Source organism: Triticum dicoccoides, chromosome 3B (assembly GCF_002162155.2).
Source record: "Triticum dicoccoides isolate Atlit2015 ecotype Zavitan chromosome 3B, WEW_v2.0, whole genome shotgun sequence".
In the NCBI taxonomy this organism is placed as follows: Eukaryota; Viridiplantae; Streptophyta; class Magnoliopsida; order Poales; family Poaceae; genus Triticum; species Triticum dicoccoides.
The window spans coordinates 760,645,963-760,662,441 of NC_041385.1; positions in this window are offsets into that span (position 1 = coordinate 760,645,963).

Here is a 16,479-nt window from a genome sequence, read left to right on the forward strand (position 1 = left end):
ATATATATGGTTGGAGACTCTCCCTCACTAATTCCTCTATGACATTTGCAACCGTCGATTATGGTAGCTCCTCCTTTCATTCCCGAGTGCATTACACATTGTGTCTAGCACACGGGAACGAAGGACAAGCTACCCCCACGACAACAGTCAGGATTCTTCGTCCTCTCATATAGGTGGGGAATCGAAAAACTTAAAGTCAACCCGAGGACTCATATTATAGGACTCATATTGACATGGAGATTTGTCTGGTCTCACCTCGAGGTCGGAGGAGGGTCGGTGACGGGGACGACGGCACGGATGAAGGAGGGGGCTCCTAGATTTCTGCATAGTGCTCTCCAATTTTAGCATTCAAAGTAGGAGTACTTTTCCAATTTGAGCATTCAATAAGAAAAACCAAATCGTAAAATAAAGTAGTATTCAAATTAGCATGCATTCAATTATAAGCAAAAGTACATCATCTCTTGTGTCCGTACATCATCGAATATTATCACTAGTAATACTCCTTGAATACTATCATACATAGCATCGCTAATACAGCTAGAACCGTAGCGCCCGACGGGTATCGTCGCGGGAGATGGACACCAAAAGAGAAGGAACCATCACAGGATCATAGCTCCAGTGAGATCCCTGAAGAACCTGCCAGGTATTGTCAAACCTGCCCTCCAACGCAACCATGTAGCGACGGACGTGCTTGTCCTCCTCGCTGACACGGTGACGTACCACCTCCGCGGTGTCCAGAAGCCTCGGCACCATCACTGGCCCACGTGACCGCCACCAAACAAGGATCGGGTCAACAACAGGCTGGCTCCTCACCAACCTACGCCCCCGGAAGGTAGCACCTCCCAATACCAGCCCGGCGGAGCCCAGTCCCGGACATGGCCCCTCTGATCAAGCCGGCCTCCTCCGCCAAGTCGACGACAAGGATGCGGGATAGGCATCGTTGACGTCGATGCGGGATTAATTGCTTGAACTAATAAAATAAACTAGTTCTATTAATTTTCTTGCTAAAATAAAGTAGTTTTATTAAATCAACTAGTTCAACTACTAAGCACTTACTATAAATAAATAAAATAAAGTAGTTCTTACTAAAAATAAACTACTTCTACATATAGTAAAATTTAATAAAGTAGTTTTATTAATTAATCAACTAGTTCAACTACTAAGCACTTACTATGAATAAATAAAATAAAGTAGTTCTTACTAAAAATAAAATACTTATATATATAGTAAAATTTAATAAAGTAGTTTTATTAATTAATCAACTAGTTCAACTACTAAACACTTACTATAAATAAATAAAATAAAGTAGTTCTTACTAAAAATAAAGTACTTCTATATATAGTAAAATTTAAGAAAGTAGTTTAATTAAATCAACTAGTTCAACTACTAAGCACTAACCTAAAATCGATATCTACTAATAATTAACCTAAATAAAAAATTAATACATATATAAAAAGACATATATAAACAAAAAAATGCTATGAACATTATATTCATACATACATACCACATCCATACATATATATACATTATATATATATGAAAAAATTGCAATGAACAAAAAAATAATACAAATTATATGGAAAAAATGAACAGAGTCGTGGCGCAGCGACGGCTCACATCGGGCGACGGAGGGCGACGGCATGGGTGGCGAAGGCCGACGGCGACGCCGGCGGGCCGGGGGCGGAGGGCGACAGCGACGCTGACGGGCAACACATCTCGGGGGCGTGCGGGAGAGGGCGACGGCGATGGAGGCGGGGGGCGGAGGGCGACAGCGACGGGCGATGGCATGGGCTCGGGGGCACGGGCGACGACGACGGCGGCGTGGATCGAGCTCGCGGCGTCATCGGGCGAGGGGAAACTGCCGATGGAAATCTGAAAATTGGATAAGTGCTGGCTTATATAGCAGAGGCTTTGGTCCCGGTTTGTCTCACCAACCGGGACCAATGCCCCCTTTAGTCCCGGTTGGTGGCACCAACCGGGACCAAAGGCCTCTTTTCAGCAGCCCAAAGGGCGGGAAGCAGAGGGCTTTGGTCCCGGTTGGTGGCACCAACCGGGACTAAAGTGGGGGCATTGGTTCCAATTGGTGCCACCAACCAGGACCAAAGGGGTGCATTGGTTCCGGTTGGTGCCACCAACCGGGACTAAAGGCCTCGTGCCGGCGCAGTGCAGTGGGAAGTTTAGTCCCACCTTGCTAGCTGAGAGAGCTCAACACCTGTTTATAAGCTGCGTTGCAGCTCAGGTGTTGAGCTCCTCTCTAATATGCAGGCATTACTTGCCTACCCTTGTCACTGCCATGTTGGGCCTATTGGGCCTGCGGGCCTGCATCCTGGCCCATGTACAGACGGGTTTCTAGTCGTATGCAGGCTATGTGGCCCATTAGACGGCATTTGTTTTTATATTTTCTAGTATTTTTTTGTTTTTTGAATTATTTATTTTCTATTTGTTTTTTCTTTATTTTTTTAATTTTTTTTTCTTTTAGCTCAGAATAATTATGTACTTTTTGTTACTCCATTAGTTTCCAATTTTGAATAGTTTAAATTTTAATTATTTGAAATTTGTGTGAATCACTAGTTTGTGAATAACTTCACTATAAACATATATTTTGAGTGATTCTTTTTCCTGCTATTTAATATTTGTGTGTTTTATCATTATATTCAAAAACATATTTTGTTATTTTAGTTTCTATCAAAAAAATATTTCGAAGTATGGGAAAAACTGGATACACTTCGTGTACAAAATGGACAATCTCTTTCGAAGTATCAGGGTTTCATACGGAAACTCATCTGTTACACAGGGATTTCATTTTTTACAACTTATTTAAACTCCTGACTTTTTGTGTGTTCAAAATGCACCATTCAAAATCACATCATCAATTTTCAACCCTTTCTGACTTCATAGTTATTTTTCATGCATTTACTGATTATTTTGAGCTATAAGACCCTGAAATTGAAAAGTATTTCAAATGAACTCTGAAAAAATGGATGCACTTCATGTACAAAACAGACAATCTCTTTCAAAGTATCAGGATTTCATACGGAAACTTGTCTGTTACAATAGGCATTTCAAATGAACTATGAAAAGGTTGAAAGTTGGCATGGTATCATCATAATAGTTGTGGAGAAAGTCTTCACTTTTTCTTCGCTTGTGTCATTTCCTTATTGCGCCATTACCATGGATAATCTTCATCATTTATCAGGATGCTTGGGTCAGCCTTGACTTTGAAGGGAGGAATTTCATGAAACTTTTCATAATCTTCGGACATGTCTGTCTTGCCCTCCACTCCCAAGATGTCCCTTTTTCCTGATAGAACTATGTGGCGCTTTGGCTCATCGTATGATGTATTCGCTTCCTTATCATTTCTTTTTCTCGGTTTGGTAGACATGTCCTTCACATAGATAACCTGTGCCACATCATTGGCTAGGACGAACGGTTCGTCAGTGTACCCAAGATTGCTCAGATACACTGTTCTCATTCCATACTATGGGTCTACCTGTACCCCGCCTCCTAACAGATTGACCCATTTGCACTTAAACAAAGGGACCTTAAAATCATGTCGGTAGTCAAGTTCCCATATCTCTACCATGTAACCATAATATGTGTCCTTTTCCCTCTCGGTTGCTGCATCAAAGCGAACACCGCTGTTTTGGTTGGTGCTCTTTTGATCTTGGGCGATCGTGTAAAATGTATTCCCATTTATCTCGTATCCTTTGTAAGTCAATATAGTCGAAGATGGTCCCCTGGACAACGAGTACAGCTCAACACAAACAGTGTTCTCACCTCTGAGACGTGTTTCCAATCGACTGCTGAAAGTCCTGATGTGTTCACTTGTAATCCAGTCGTTGCACCGCTCCGGGTGTTTGGAGCGTAGACTGTTCTTGTGTTCATCGACATACGGGGTCACCAAGGTAGAGTTCATTAGTACTTTGTAGTGTGCTTGAGAACAAGAATATCTGTCCCTGCATATTACTGAGTCCCCTCCAAGCATGCATTTTCCAGTCAGTCTCCCCTCATACCGCGATTCAGGGAGACCTATCTTCTTAAGGCCAGGAATGAAGTCAACACAAAACCCAATGACATCCTCTGTTTGATGGCCCATGGAGATGCTTCCTTCTGGCCTAGCGCGGTTACGGACATATTTCTTTAGGACTCCCATGAACCTCTCAAAGGGGTACATATTGTGTAGAAATACGGGGCCCAAAATGACAATCTCGTCAACTAGATGAACTAGGACGTGCGTCATGATATTGAAGAAGGATGGTGGGAACACCAGCTCGAAACTAACAAGACATTGGACCACATCACTCCTTAGCCTTGGTATGATTTCTGGATCGATCACCTTCTGAGAGATTGCATTAAGGAATGCACATAGCTTCACAATGGCTAATCAGACGTTTTCCGGTAGAAGCCCTCTCAATGCAACCGGAAGCAGTTGCGTCATAATCACGTGGCAGTCATGAGACTTTAGGTTTTGGAACTTTTTCTCTTCCATATTTATTATTCCCTTTATATTCGACAAGAAGCCAGTCGGGACCTTCATACTAAGCAGGCATTCAAAGAAGATTTCCTTCTCTTCTTTGGTAAGAGCGTAGCTGGCAGGACCTTCATACTGCTTTGGAGGCATGCCGTCTTTTTCATGCAAACATTGCAGGTCCTCCCGTGCCTCAGCTGTATCTTTTGTTTTCCCATACATGCCCAAGAAGCCTAGCAGGTTCACGCAAAGGTTCTTCGTCACGTGCATCATGTCAATCGAAGAGCGGACCTCTAGGTCTTTCTAGTAGGGTAGGTCCCAAAAAATAGACTTCTTATTCCACATGGGTGTGTGTCCCCCAGCGTCACTCAGAACAGCTAGTCCGCCGGGACCCTTTCCAAAGATTACGTGTAAATCATTGACCATAGCAAGTATGTGATCACCGGTACGCATGGCGGGCTTCTTCCGGTGATCTGCCTCGCCTTTGAAATGCTTGCCTTTCTTTCAACATTGATGGTTGGTCGGAAGAAATCGATGATGGCCCAAGTACACATTCTTCCTGCATTTGTCCAGGTATATACTTTTGGTGTCAGCTAAACAGTGCGTGCATGCGTGGTATCCCTTGTTTGTTTGTCCTGAAAGGTTACTGAGAGCGGGCCAATCATTGATGGTTACAAACAGCAACGCGTGCAGGTCAAATTCCTCCTGTTTGTGCTCATCCCACACACATACACCATTTCCATTCCACAGCTGTAAAAGTTCTTCAACTAATGGCCTTAGGTACACATCAATGTCGTTGCCGGGTTGCTTAGGGCCTTGCATGAGAACTAGCATCATAATGAACTTCCACTTCATGCACATCCAGGGAAGAAGGTTGTACATACATAGAGTCATGGGCCAGGTGCTGTGATTGCTGCTCTGCTCCCCGAAAGGATAAATGCCATCCGCGGTTAAACCAAACCATACGTTCCTTGGGTGACATGCAAACTCAGCCCAGTACTCTCTCTCGATTTTCCTCCACTACGACCTGTTAGCGGGTGCTCTCAACTTCCCATCTTTCTTACGGTCCTCACTGCGCCATCGCATTAACTTGTCATTCTCTTTGTTTCTGAACAGTCGTTTCAACCATGGTATTATAGGAGCATACCAGATCACCTTCGTCGGAACCCTCTTCCCGCGGGGCTCGCCGTCAACATCACCAGGGTCATCTCGTCTGATCTTATACCGCAATGCAACGCATACCGAGCATGCGTTAAAATCCTTGTATACACCGCGGTAGAGGCTGTAGTCATTAGGGCATGCATGTATCTTCTGCACCTCCAATCCTAGAGGGCATACAACCTTCTTTGTTGTGTATGTACTGTTGGGCAATTCGTTATCCTTTGGAAGCTTCTTCTTCAATATTTTCAATAGCTTCTCAAATCCTTTGTCAGGCACACCATTCTCTACCTTCCACTGCAGCAATTCTAGTACGGTACCCAATTTTGTGTTGCCATCTTCGCAATTGGGGTACAACCCTTTTTTGTGATCATCTAACATGCGATCGAACTTCAGCTTCTCCTTTTGACTTTCGAATTGCATCTTTGCACCGCGGTAGAGGATGTAGTCATTAGGGTATGCATGTATCTTCTGCACCTCCAATCCTAGAGGGCATACAACCTTCTTTGTTGCGTATGTACTGTTGGGCAATTCATTATCCTTTGGAAGCTTCAATATTTTCAGTAGCTTCTCAAATCCTTTGTCAGGCACAGCATTCTCTACCTTCCACTGCAGCAATTCCAGTATAGTACCCAACTTTGTGTTGCCATCTTCGCAATTGGGGTACAACCCTTTTTTGTGATCGTCTAACATGCGATCGAACTTCAGCTTCTCCTCTTTCGCATTGCATCTTTGCATCGATAATGACCTGGTGGAGATCATCATCATCGGGCACATCGTCTGGTTCCTCTTGATCTTCGGTAGCTTCCCCCGTTGCAGCATCGTCGGGCACATCGTCTGGTTCCTCTTGATCTTCAGCAGCTCCCCCCGTTGCAGCATCACCGTATTCAGGGGGCACATAGTTGTCATTGTCCTCTTCTTCTTCGCCGTCTTCCATCATGACCCCTATTTCTTCGTGCCTCGTCCAAACATTATAGTGTGGCATGAAACCCTTGTAAAGCAGGTGGGTGTGAAGGATTTTCCGGTCAGAGTAAGACTTCGTATTCCCACATTTAGGGCATGGACAACACATAAAACCATTCTGCTTGTTTGCCTCAGCCACTTCGAGAAACTTATGCACGCCCTTAATGTACTCGGAGGTGTGTCTATCACCATACATCCATTGCCGGTTCATCTGCGTGCATTATATATAATTATGTGTGTCAAAAGTAAGAAAATCAGACAAGTATCTGTCTAGAGTAAGAAAATTAGACAAGTCTCTATCTAAAGTAAGAAAATCAGAAAGAAGATAAGAACAAGAGGCTTACCATGGTGGTGCCGGCGACGAGATCGGCATGGGCGATCAACAGCGGTGAAAACGGGGACGGGGCGTGACGGACCGCTAAATCTAGACAAATCTCGGGAAAAATGGAGCTCCAAGGTCGAGCTTCGAGAGGAGAAAGCTTAACTATTGTGGCTCGGGCATTTCATCGAACACCTCATGTGCATAGGAGGTGAGCTAGAGCACCCAAATGCCCTCCCCTCGCCGGCTAGAAAAAATAGAGTGCTCTACCGTGGTGATGGGTATATATAGGCAACTTATTTGTCCCGGTTTGTGGCATGAACCGGGACTAAATCCCCCCTTCTATACCGGTTCGTGGCACGAACCGGTACCAATGGCTGTGGGCCAGGAGCATGGACCATTGGTCCCGGTTCGTGCCTAGAACCGGGACAAATGGATCCAGACGAACCGGGACCAAAGCCCACCAAGCCCCGGCCGGCCCCCTAGGCTCATGAACCGGGTCTAATGCCCCCCATTGGTCCCGGTTCGTGAAGAACCAGGACTAATGGGTTGGCCAGGCCCGAACCAAAGCCATGTTTTCTACTAGTGATCTATCCTTCCTGGTGCTAATCATCTCCCATTGCTCATCTCGGCTCCCACAAATCTGGTAGATAGTATCCTTGAGATCCTTGTGGTAAACTTCTCCAATGCGTCCCATGGCGATGTGAGCTACCATGCTCTTTCCTAGACTCCAGGTTGGTTCATCGAATGAAAAATTTATGGGCTCAGTGACTGGCATGAACGTCCTTCCTAGAATTTGAACTTGAATCATCCAACGCTCCTCTTATGGCATAGTGGCAATGTAGGTCCCGGTGAAGCTTGGTATTCCTATGCTCAGGTACCTAGTGACTTCCTTCAGGTGTTGTCCAAAAGGTGTATCTTCATCCGGTTGCGCGAACTTGTTCCTTGCATCCACCATCCTATAGAGTAAAAAAGGCAGAGGAGTCAGAAATGAGAAGAGAGTAGTGATCTAGGGCTGTAACTTAGTGGTCGTGTCTTACAGTCAGCGTGTGCTCTGATACCATATTGTAGCAACCAGACCTCAAACAGTCTGATCTCTGTGCATCGGTGTCATCCCTGGATCGGTAATGCTGACACGAACAATACTTGAAGGATTTATAACAGAGTAGCAATCACACACTTATTACATCGAATGTCTCAAGAGAGAACTTAATACAATAATATGGCTTAAGGCCATCTAATAATGATAACAACAAAAGGCTTGGAAGATAAACTGAGTCCATCAACTCCAACGGCATCACTGAGTGATAGATCACGACCTAAGGCACCTTACTCGTCGTCTAAAAAGTATGCACATGAACGTTGCAGCCCGAAAACTGGTCAGCACATGGAATATGCTGGGAATGTAACACACAGAGTAATGAACAGATAATTGCTATCACTACATGCAATATGGCTGGTGGAAAGATCTATGGTTATAGTTCTGCATAAAGCCAATTTTCCCCTACAACAAAGGAATAAGTTTTATTTAACTATCATGGTGGTTGTTAAACATTGAGAAGGTTCACCCAACTCAATCCCAATTAAGCATCATCATTAAACCCAAACAAATTGTATTTAAGAGTGATGAGATCAACATGATAATCCAAGAACCAGATATTCAGGATGTCCATAACCGGGGACACGGCTAACCATGATTAGTTTGTACACTCTACAGAGGTCTGTGCACTTTTCCCCACAAGACTCGATCTCCTCCGTTGGATTTATCACACTACATGGTGTTTGAGAAATGGATGAACGAGACACAGTCTTTCGGAAGTATTAACTCCTTACTCAGGGTAGACAGCACCAACCTACATCCCCTACATCTGCTAGTCTACCACTGAAGAAGGTCACACAACTTACTCAACTGTGCAAGAGCCCATAATAGCTTGTGGCTGCACACAGAAGTTTCTAGCATGAATATTCTCATGATCCCTTTGAGCCTGGGTGGCGGTCCATAGGATAATCACACGGTAAACCCCGGGATATCCAAAAATACAGGCAACACTGGGTTCCCCAGGTGCCTCAATCCACCCAGATGTGTTTAAAGTTGCCACCTTAAGTTAACCATTAATTAACAATACTCACATCTGTCATGGATACACTCACTCAATCCACATCTACTAGCATAGCATAGCAATATAAGCAGTACGTAGAAATAACTCCCAAAGCTTTGATAATAAACAGGTGAATAGGTACTACCTCATCTACTTCCCAAACCCACATATTAATCATATCCTAATCATGCACTGTTTGAGGATTGATCTAATGCAAAAAAAACTGGGTAGTAAAGAGGTATGATCAAAGTGTTACTTGCCTTGCTGATGATCCGTGAAACCTAGAGACCCGTAGTAGCACGCTTCGCACTCCGGATACTCTATCGCAAACAAACAAGCATACAATAAGCAAACAACTAGAGCACGGGTAAAACTCGAATAAGACATCTAACCAAAAAGTTCAACTTAAGAACTTCGGTTTGCAAAAAGAATCAAATCAAACGAAGCAACGAAACTCAAATGGCAAAAGAAACAAGATCCGACTACTAATCTGGACTTAGGTCAAATTTTACAGTACCAAAATCTTGTTCAAGTCGTCTAAACAGAAAGAGGGCTTTGAGACGAAACTTTAGGCGCTTGAATCGCCTGATTCCGACAAACGAGTGAAAAGATAAACTAAAACTAAGATTTGGGCTGAAATCACGATCGAAAATAATCGCGAAAAAACCCTGGAAAAAGAAAAACTGACGAACAGGCTAACGAACGAACGTTCGCTGTCTGCGGCTAAATGGTGAAAACCGTCCGTTAAAACGAATGAACGAATGGGCGTTCGATAAATAACTAAACCGTAAAAAAACTAAACCCGATATATATAAAAAAACCTAGGGTTTGTGGAAAAAACCAAAACGGTTTTCTCATGAAAACCGGCGGCGGCGGTTGACTACCTCGGTGAGGCTCCGACGAGGCACGGCGGCTCCGGCGGGGCAGGGCGACGTTGGCAGTAGTGGCGCGGTGCGGCGCGAGCGGGTGGCGGCGGCTGCTGCTGCAGCTATTGCGGCTGTGGCTGCGGGGCGGGGTGGGTCGAGACGGCGGGGTCATGCGGCATATAAAAGGAGGGGGCATCTCGGCTTGGGGAGGGGGCCAGGGCGGCGGCAGCATGGCGCTCCCGAACTCCGGCGTAGTCCGGCTCGGCCACAGGGCGGGGCGCGAGCAAAGGCGGCGGCGGCTAGGCCGGCTGGGCCTTCGGCCCGGTCGGTCTGAATCGAAACTTTTAATAAAAACTAATTCCGCCAAAACTAAAATAAATCCTAGAAAATAAAAATAAAAATCTAAAAATGCCAGCACATATTTTCATTGTCTAAATAAAATATTTAGAACGAGATGAACATTTTCTTGGCCCTAAAATGCAATTTTGAAAAACGTGCAGTTTTTCTAATTCAAAAAACCTACAATAAACTCCAAATAAAATACTAATTTGATTTTAATATTAAATCTCCAATATTTCTTTGTTTTGGGAAAGTCATTTTATCCCCTCTCTTTTATTTTTATAGTAGAAATATTTGAAGAGAAAATAATTAAAATCAAGTGATCCTCTTTTCAAAATTTGAGAAACTCAAATATGAAAATAACAAAATCCCCAACTCTCCCGCGGGTCCTTGAGTTGCGTAGAATTTCTAGGATCAAGCCAAAATGCAATAAAATATGATATGCGATAATGTATAACATGCCAAATTGAAAATTTGGGATGTTACAAACCTACCCCCCTTAAGATGAATCTCGCCCTCGAGATTCTAGTTGGCTAGAAAATAGGTGAGGGTGGTCCTTCTGTAGGTCTTCCCCTCGCTCCCAGGTTGCTTCATCTTAGGTATGGTGGTGCCACTGAACTTTGTAGAATCTGATAACTTTGTTGCGCGTGACTCGGCTGGTAAACTCGAGAATCTTCACTGGTTTCTCCTTGTAGGTCAAATCGCTATCAAACTTAATCGTTTCCAGTGGCACTGTATCTCTCAGAGGAATATCCGCCATCTCTGCGTGTCACTTCTTCAACTGAGAATCATGGAACACGTCGTGAACTCCTGACAATCCTTCGGGCATCTCCAACTTGTAAGCAACTTCTCCCATAGGTTCCAAAACTTTGTATGGTCCCACAAAACGTGGTGCTAATTTTCCCTTGACTCCAAAACGCTTAACTCCTCGAAGTGGGGACACCGTAGATAAACTCTGTCTCCGACTTCGTAAACCGTCTCTTGCGTTTAGAATCGGCATAGCTCTTTTGCTTGGACTGAGCTACTTTGAGTCTATCGTGGATCAACTTAACCTTCTCTTCAGACTCTTTAATCAAATATGGTCCAAACAACTGACGGTCTCCAACTTCATCCCACAACAACGGGGTCCTGCACCTCCTTTCGTACAAGGCTTCGAAAGGGGCCATCTTCAAACTGGCTTGATAACAGTTATTGTAGGATAACTCTACATATGGCAAATTGTCGTCCCAGCTAGATCCATAGTCTAGCGCACAAGCTGTCAACATGTCCTCTAGAATCTAATTTACTCTCTTAGTCTGTCCATCTGTCTGCAGGTGGAAGGCTATGCTGAACTCTAGCATGGTACCCAAAGTCTCATACAACGGATTCCAGAACTTTGTGGTAAACTGGGTTCCTCTATCTGATACAATGATCCTCAGAACTCGATGCAGACATACGATCCTGGTCATATATATCTTTGCCAACTTAGCACTAGTGTAAGTGGCCTTCACTGGATTGATGAAATGAGCTACCTTCGTCAATCGATCGACTACAACCCATATCGAGTCATAGCCTGAACGAGTCCTGGGCAATCCCGTGATAAAATCCATGCCTAGCTTATCCCACTTCCATTCGGGTATCGGCAACGGCTGCAACAATCCTGCTGGCTTCCGATGCTCTGCCTTCACTCTCTAACAAACATCACAAATTGCTACATACTCAGCAATATCCTTCTTCATACCAGTCCACTAGAAACTGTCCCTCAAATCCAAATACATCTTGGTGTTTCCTGGATGAATCGAGTATGGCGAGTCATGGGCCTCTTGCAAAATCAGCTTCCTGATCTCCGGATCATTGGGCACATAAACACAGTCCTCAAACCATTGGGTATCGTGTTCGTCCTCACAAAATCCCTTAGCTTTTCCTTTGCTCATTCTTTCCTTTATCTTGACAATTTCCTTGTCCGTCTTCTGAGCTTCTCTGATCTTAGCCATCAAAGTAGACTCAACTTCCAATGCTGCTGCATAGCCTCTTGGAACTATTTCCAAACATAGCTCTCGAAGATCCTTTGCTAACTCCTTGGGTAACTCTCCGGTTATGAGTGTATTGACGTGGCTCTTACGACTCAACGCATCGGCTATGATGTTAGCCTTCTCGGGGTGATAATGCAGCTTCATATCATAATCTTTGATGAGTTCCAACCATCTCCGTTGCCTGAGATTCAGCTCCTTCTGCGTGAAGATATACTTCAAACTCTTGTGATCCATGTACACCTCACAGTGATTTCCGATGAGAAAATGTCTCCACATCTTCAAAGCATGCACTAGGGCTGCTAACTCCAAATCGTGTGTAGCATAATTTAGCTCATGGGGTTTAAGCTGTCGTGAGGCATATGAGACAACTCTTCCATCCTGCATAAGCACTACTACAAGTCCTCGACGATAAGCGTCGCAATACACCTGATAATCCTTGCGTTGATCTGGAAGAATCAACACGGGAGCTGTGACCAAGCATTTCTTCAACTCCTGAAAACTGGCCTCACATTCCTCAGTCCAATGGAACTTGGTATCCTTCTTCAACAACTCCATCATGGGCTTTGCAATCTTGGAGAAATTTTCATTGAACCTCCTGTAGTATCTTGCGAGTCCAAGAAAACTTCGGATTTCTCCAACTGTCATGGGTGCTTCCCAATTTGTCACAGTGATAACCTTGGTGGGGTCTACTGCTATTCCTTCTCCGTATATACCATGTCCGAGGAATCCAACTTCCTTGAACAAAAATTCACACTTGCTGAACTTGGCATATAGCTCATGTTCTCTGAGCTTCCCAAGTACCAAAAGCAAATGTTCCTTATGTTCTTCTTCATTCTTCAAGTAGACAAATATGTCATCAATGAACACCACGACGAACTTGTCCAAAAACTCCATAAATGCCGTGTTCATCAGGTTCATGAAATAGGAAGGTGCGTTAGTGAGACCAAATGACATAATGGTATACTCATATAGCCCGTACCTTGTGGTAAGCTGTCTTAGGTATATCCCGCTCACGAATCTTCAGCTGGTGATATCTGATGTCAACTACACAACCTTCTTCTTGTAGATGTTGTTGGGCCTGCAAGTGCACAGGTTTGTAGGACAGTAGCAAATTTCCCTCAAGTGAATGACCTAAGGTTTATCAATCCGTAGGAGGCGTAGGATGAAGATAGTCTCTCTCAAACAACCCTGCAACCAAACAACAAAGAGTCTCTTGTGTCCCCAACACACCCAATACAATGGTAAATTATATAGGTGCACTAGTTCGGCGAAGAGATGGTGATACAAGTGCAAAATAGATAGTAGAAAAAGGTATTTGTAATCTGAAATAATAAAAACAGCAAGGTAGCGAGCGATAAAAGTGAGCGTAAACGGTATTGCAATGATAGGAAACAAGGCCTAGGCTTCATACTTTCACTAGTGCAAGTTGTCTCAACAATAATAACATAGATAGATCATATAATAATCCCTCAACATGCAACAAAGAGTCACTCCAAAGACACTAATAGCGGAGAACAAACGAAGAGATCATGGTAGGGTACGAAACCACCTCAAAGTTATTCTTTCGGATCAATCTATTCAAGAGTTCGTACTAGAACAACACCTTAAGACACAAATCAACCAAAACCCTAATGTCACCTAGATACTCCATTGTCACCTCAAGTATCCGTGGGCATGATTATACGATATGCATCACACAATCTCAGATTCATCTATTCAACCAACACAAAGTACTTCAAAGAGTGCCCCAAAGTCTCTACCGGAGAGTCAAGAACGTGTGCCAACCCCTATGCATAGGTTCATGGGTGGAACCCGCAAGTTGGTCACCAAAACATACATCAAGAGGCACATGATATCCCATTGTCACCACAGATAAGCACGGCAAGACATACATCAAGTGTTCTCATAAAAGACTCAATCCGATAAGATAACTTCAAAGGGGAAAACTCAATTCATCACAAGAGAGTAGAGGGGGAGAAACATCATAAGATCCAACTACAATAGCAAAGCTTGGGATACATCAAGATCGTGCCATAGAGGGAACATGTAACACCCCGGATACAACTTTCCATATTCGTAACTCCAACTCTTGCCTTTTTCCGGAGATGCGATATGATATTTCCTTCGTGGTTGGGTTTTTGTCTTTTGTTTTGCTTTTTGTTCATGCCATGCATCTCATCTCATGGCATCATGTGCATCGCATCCATATGTTTTCATAAAACCCGCATCCACTTGTAGTTGCCGCGTCACCCCTTGCTTTCGTTGACCGTTCTGAGACCAACCGTGTTTGCGTTTCCCTCTTGTCAAACCACCTAACCTCTCTGCACAACCACCGACCCCCTCTTGCGTGTGTCTGAAAACTTCCCTATACCCGACCCGGGCTATCGTGACCGATGAGTTCGGATCATCCCCAAACATCTATAAAACATCCCCGTTTTCTTATTTAGACCCCCTACCTATTTATTTCTTGACCATCCGATTGTGATCGAAGGGACGAGATAGCCCCTACCCAAAAATCCACTCGCTATATAAAGTAGACCAACCCTATTCTTTAGGAGGCTTGTCCCATCAGTCCAATCCCGCCACCGCCGCCCGGTCTCGATCCACCTTGGGATCCCCTTCTCCTCGTTTTCCTCCACCCACCAACAGGAGCCCGAGCTCCTTCTCTGCGACCCCGAGCATAGTCGAGCCCTGCTTCCGCTACGCGCGCTCCCTCCTGTTCGTTCAGATCGAGCAGCAACGTCTCACTCATCCCGAGCGTTGACCGCGACCCGCGCCAGCCACAGCGCCTCAAGGCCCAGCTCGCCCGGCCTAGTGGCCCTCTGGTGAGCGCCCAAGCGCTATCCTGCGCCCCCTGCGCACTATTGTTTCATGCGTTGGCCCGTGTGGTTCGGTTTCGGCCTGTTTAGGTTTTTTTCCTGTTCAATGAATTTCCTTTTATCCAGTGAGTTAACAGATTTGCAGAAAACCCCTCATACTTCATGCATTCAATACTCCACAACTGTGCATCATATGTAAATAATTTTAATATGTAAAATGCTTAGATTTTCATCTAGTTTCGTAATCTGCGACTTTCATCCATGTTTAATATGTTTAACTTGCTGTTTATTTAATTTTGCTCAAATTCCATGTTAAAATGATTTATTTCATAACTAAATAACCGTAGCTCCGAATTTAATAAACTTTATATGTAAATGGGGTGGAAAAATGCCTAGTTTAACATGGTGCAATCATCTTGCATGTTTAAAAACTCTAAAATATGGTTTAGGGCAGAACAGTACCAAATTCGAATATTGCTCATGAGGATTTTCCGGAATTGTTGTTTGTTACTTCCGGCCTCATTTAAACTTGCCTAGATAGGTAGTTTCATTATGTTTCACCTCTTGCCATGTTTAACAAAATTTAATATTGTTGTGTGCCTAAACGAGAGTGAACTAAATAACTCGATGTGGTGTTTCGTCAATATGCAACTCATTGCATATTGAGCTCCGCTTAAATTGTAGTGTTGTTTGTTGCACTTTGCCATGCCATGCCTCATTAAACCGGACATGCATCATACTTGGTTGTGCATCATGCCATGATTATGCTTGTGTGTTTATCATGTTGTTTGCTTCTTTCCGGTTTGCTTCTATCGTTAGCTTCGGTTTCGTTCTGGAGTTTTGAGGATTCGTTCGACTACGTCCGTTCATCTTCTTCATGGACTCATTCTTATTCCTAGCGGGATTTCAGGCAAGATGGCCGCTACCATGGATCTCACTACTATCATTGCTATGATAGTTGCTTCGTTCTATCGCTTTGCTGCGCTACCTGTCATTTGCTCTTCAAGCCTCCCAATTGCCATGTCAGCCTCTAACCTTTTCACCCTTCCTAGCAAACCATTGCTTGGATATGTTACCGCTTTGCTCAGCCCTCTTATAGAGTTGCTAGTTGCAGGTGAAGTTGAAGATTGCTCCATGGTGGACAGGATTATGTTGGGATATCACAATATCTCTTATATTATTAATGCATCTATATACTTGGTAAAGGGTGGAAGACTCGACCTTATGCCTGGTGTTCTGTTCCACTCTTGCCGCCCTAGTTTCCGTCATACCGGTGTTATGTTCCCGGATTTTGCGTTCCTTACGCGGTTGGGTGATTTATGGGACCCCCTTGACAGTTTGCTTTGAATAAAACTCCTCCAGCAAGGCCCGACCTTGGTTTTACCATTTGCCTCACCTAGCCCTTTTTCCCTTGGGTTTCTGGAGCCCGAGGT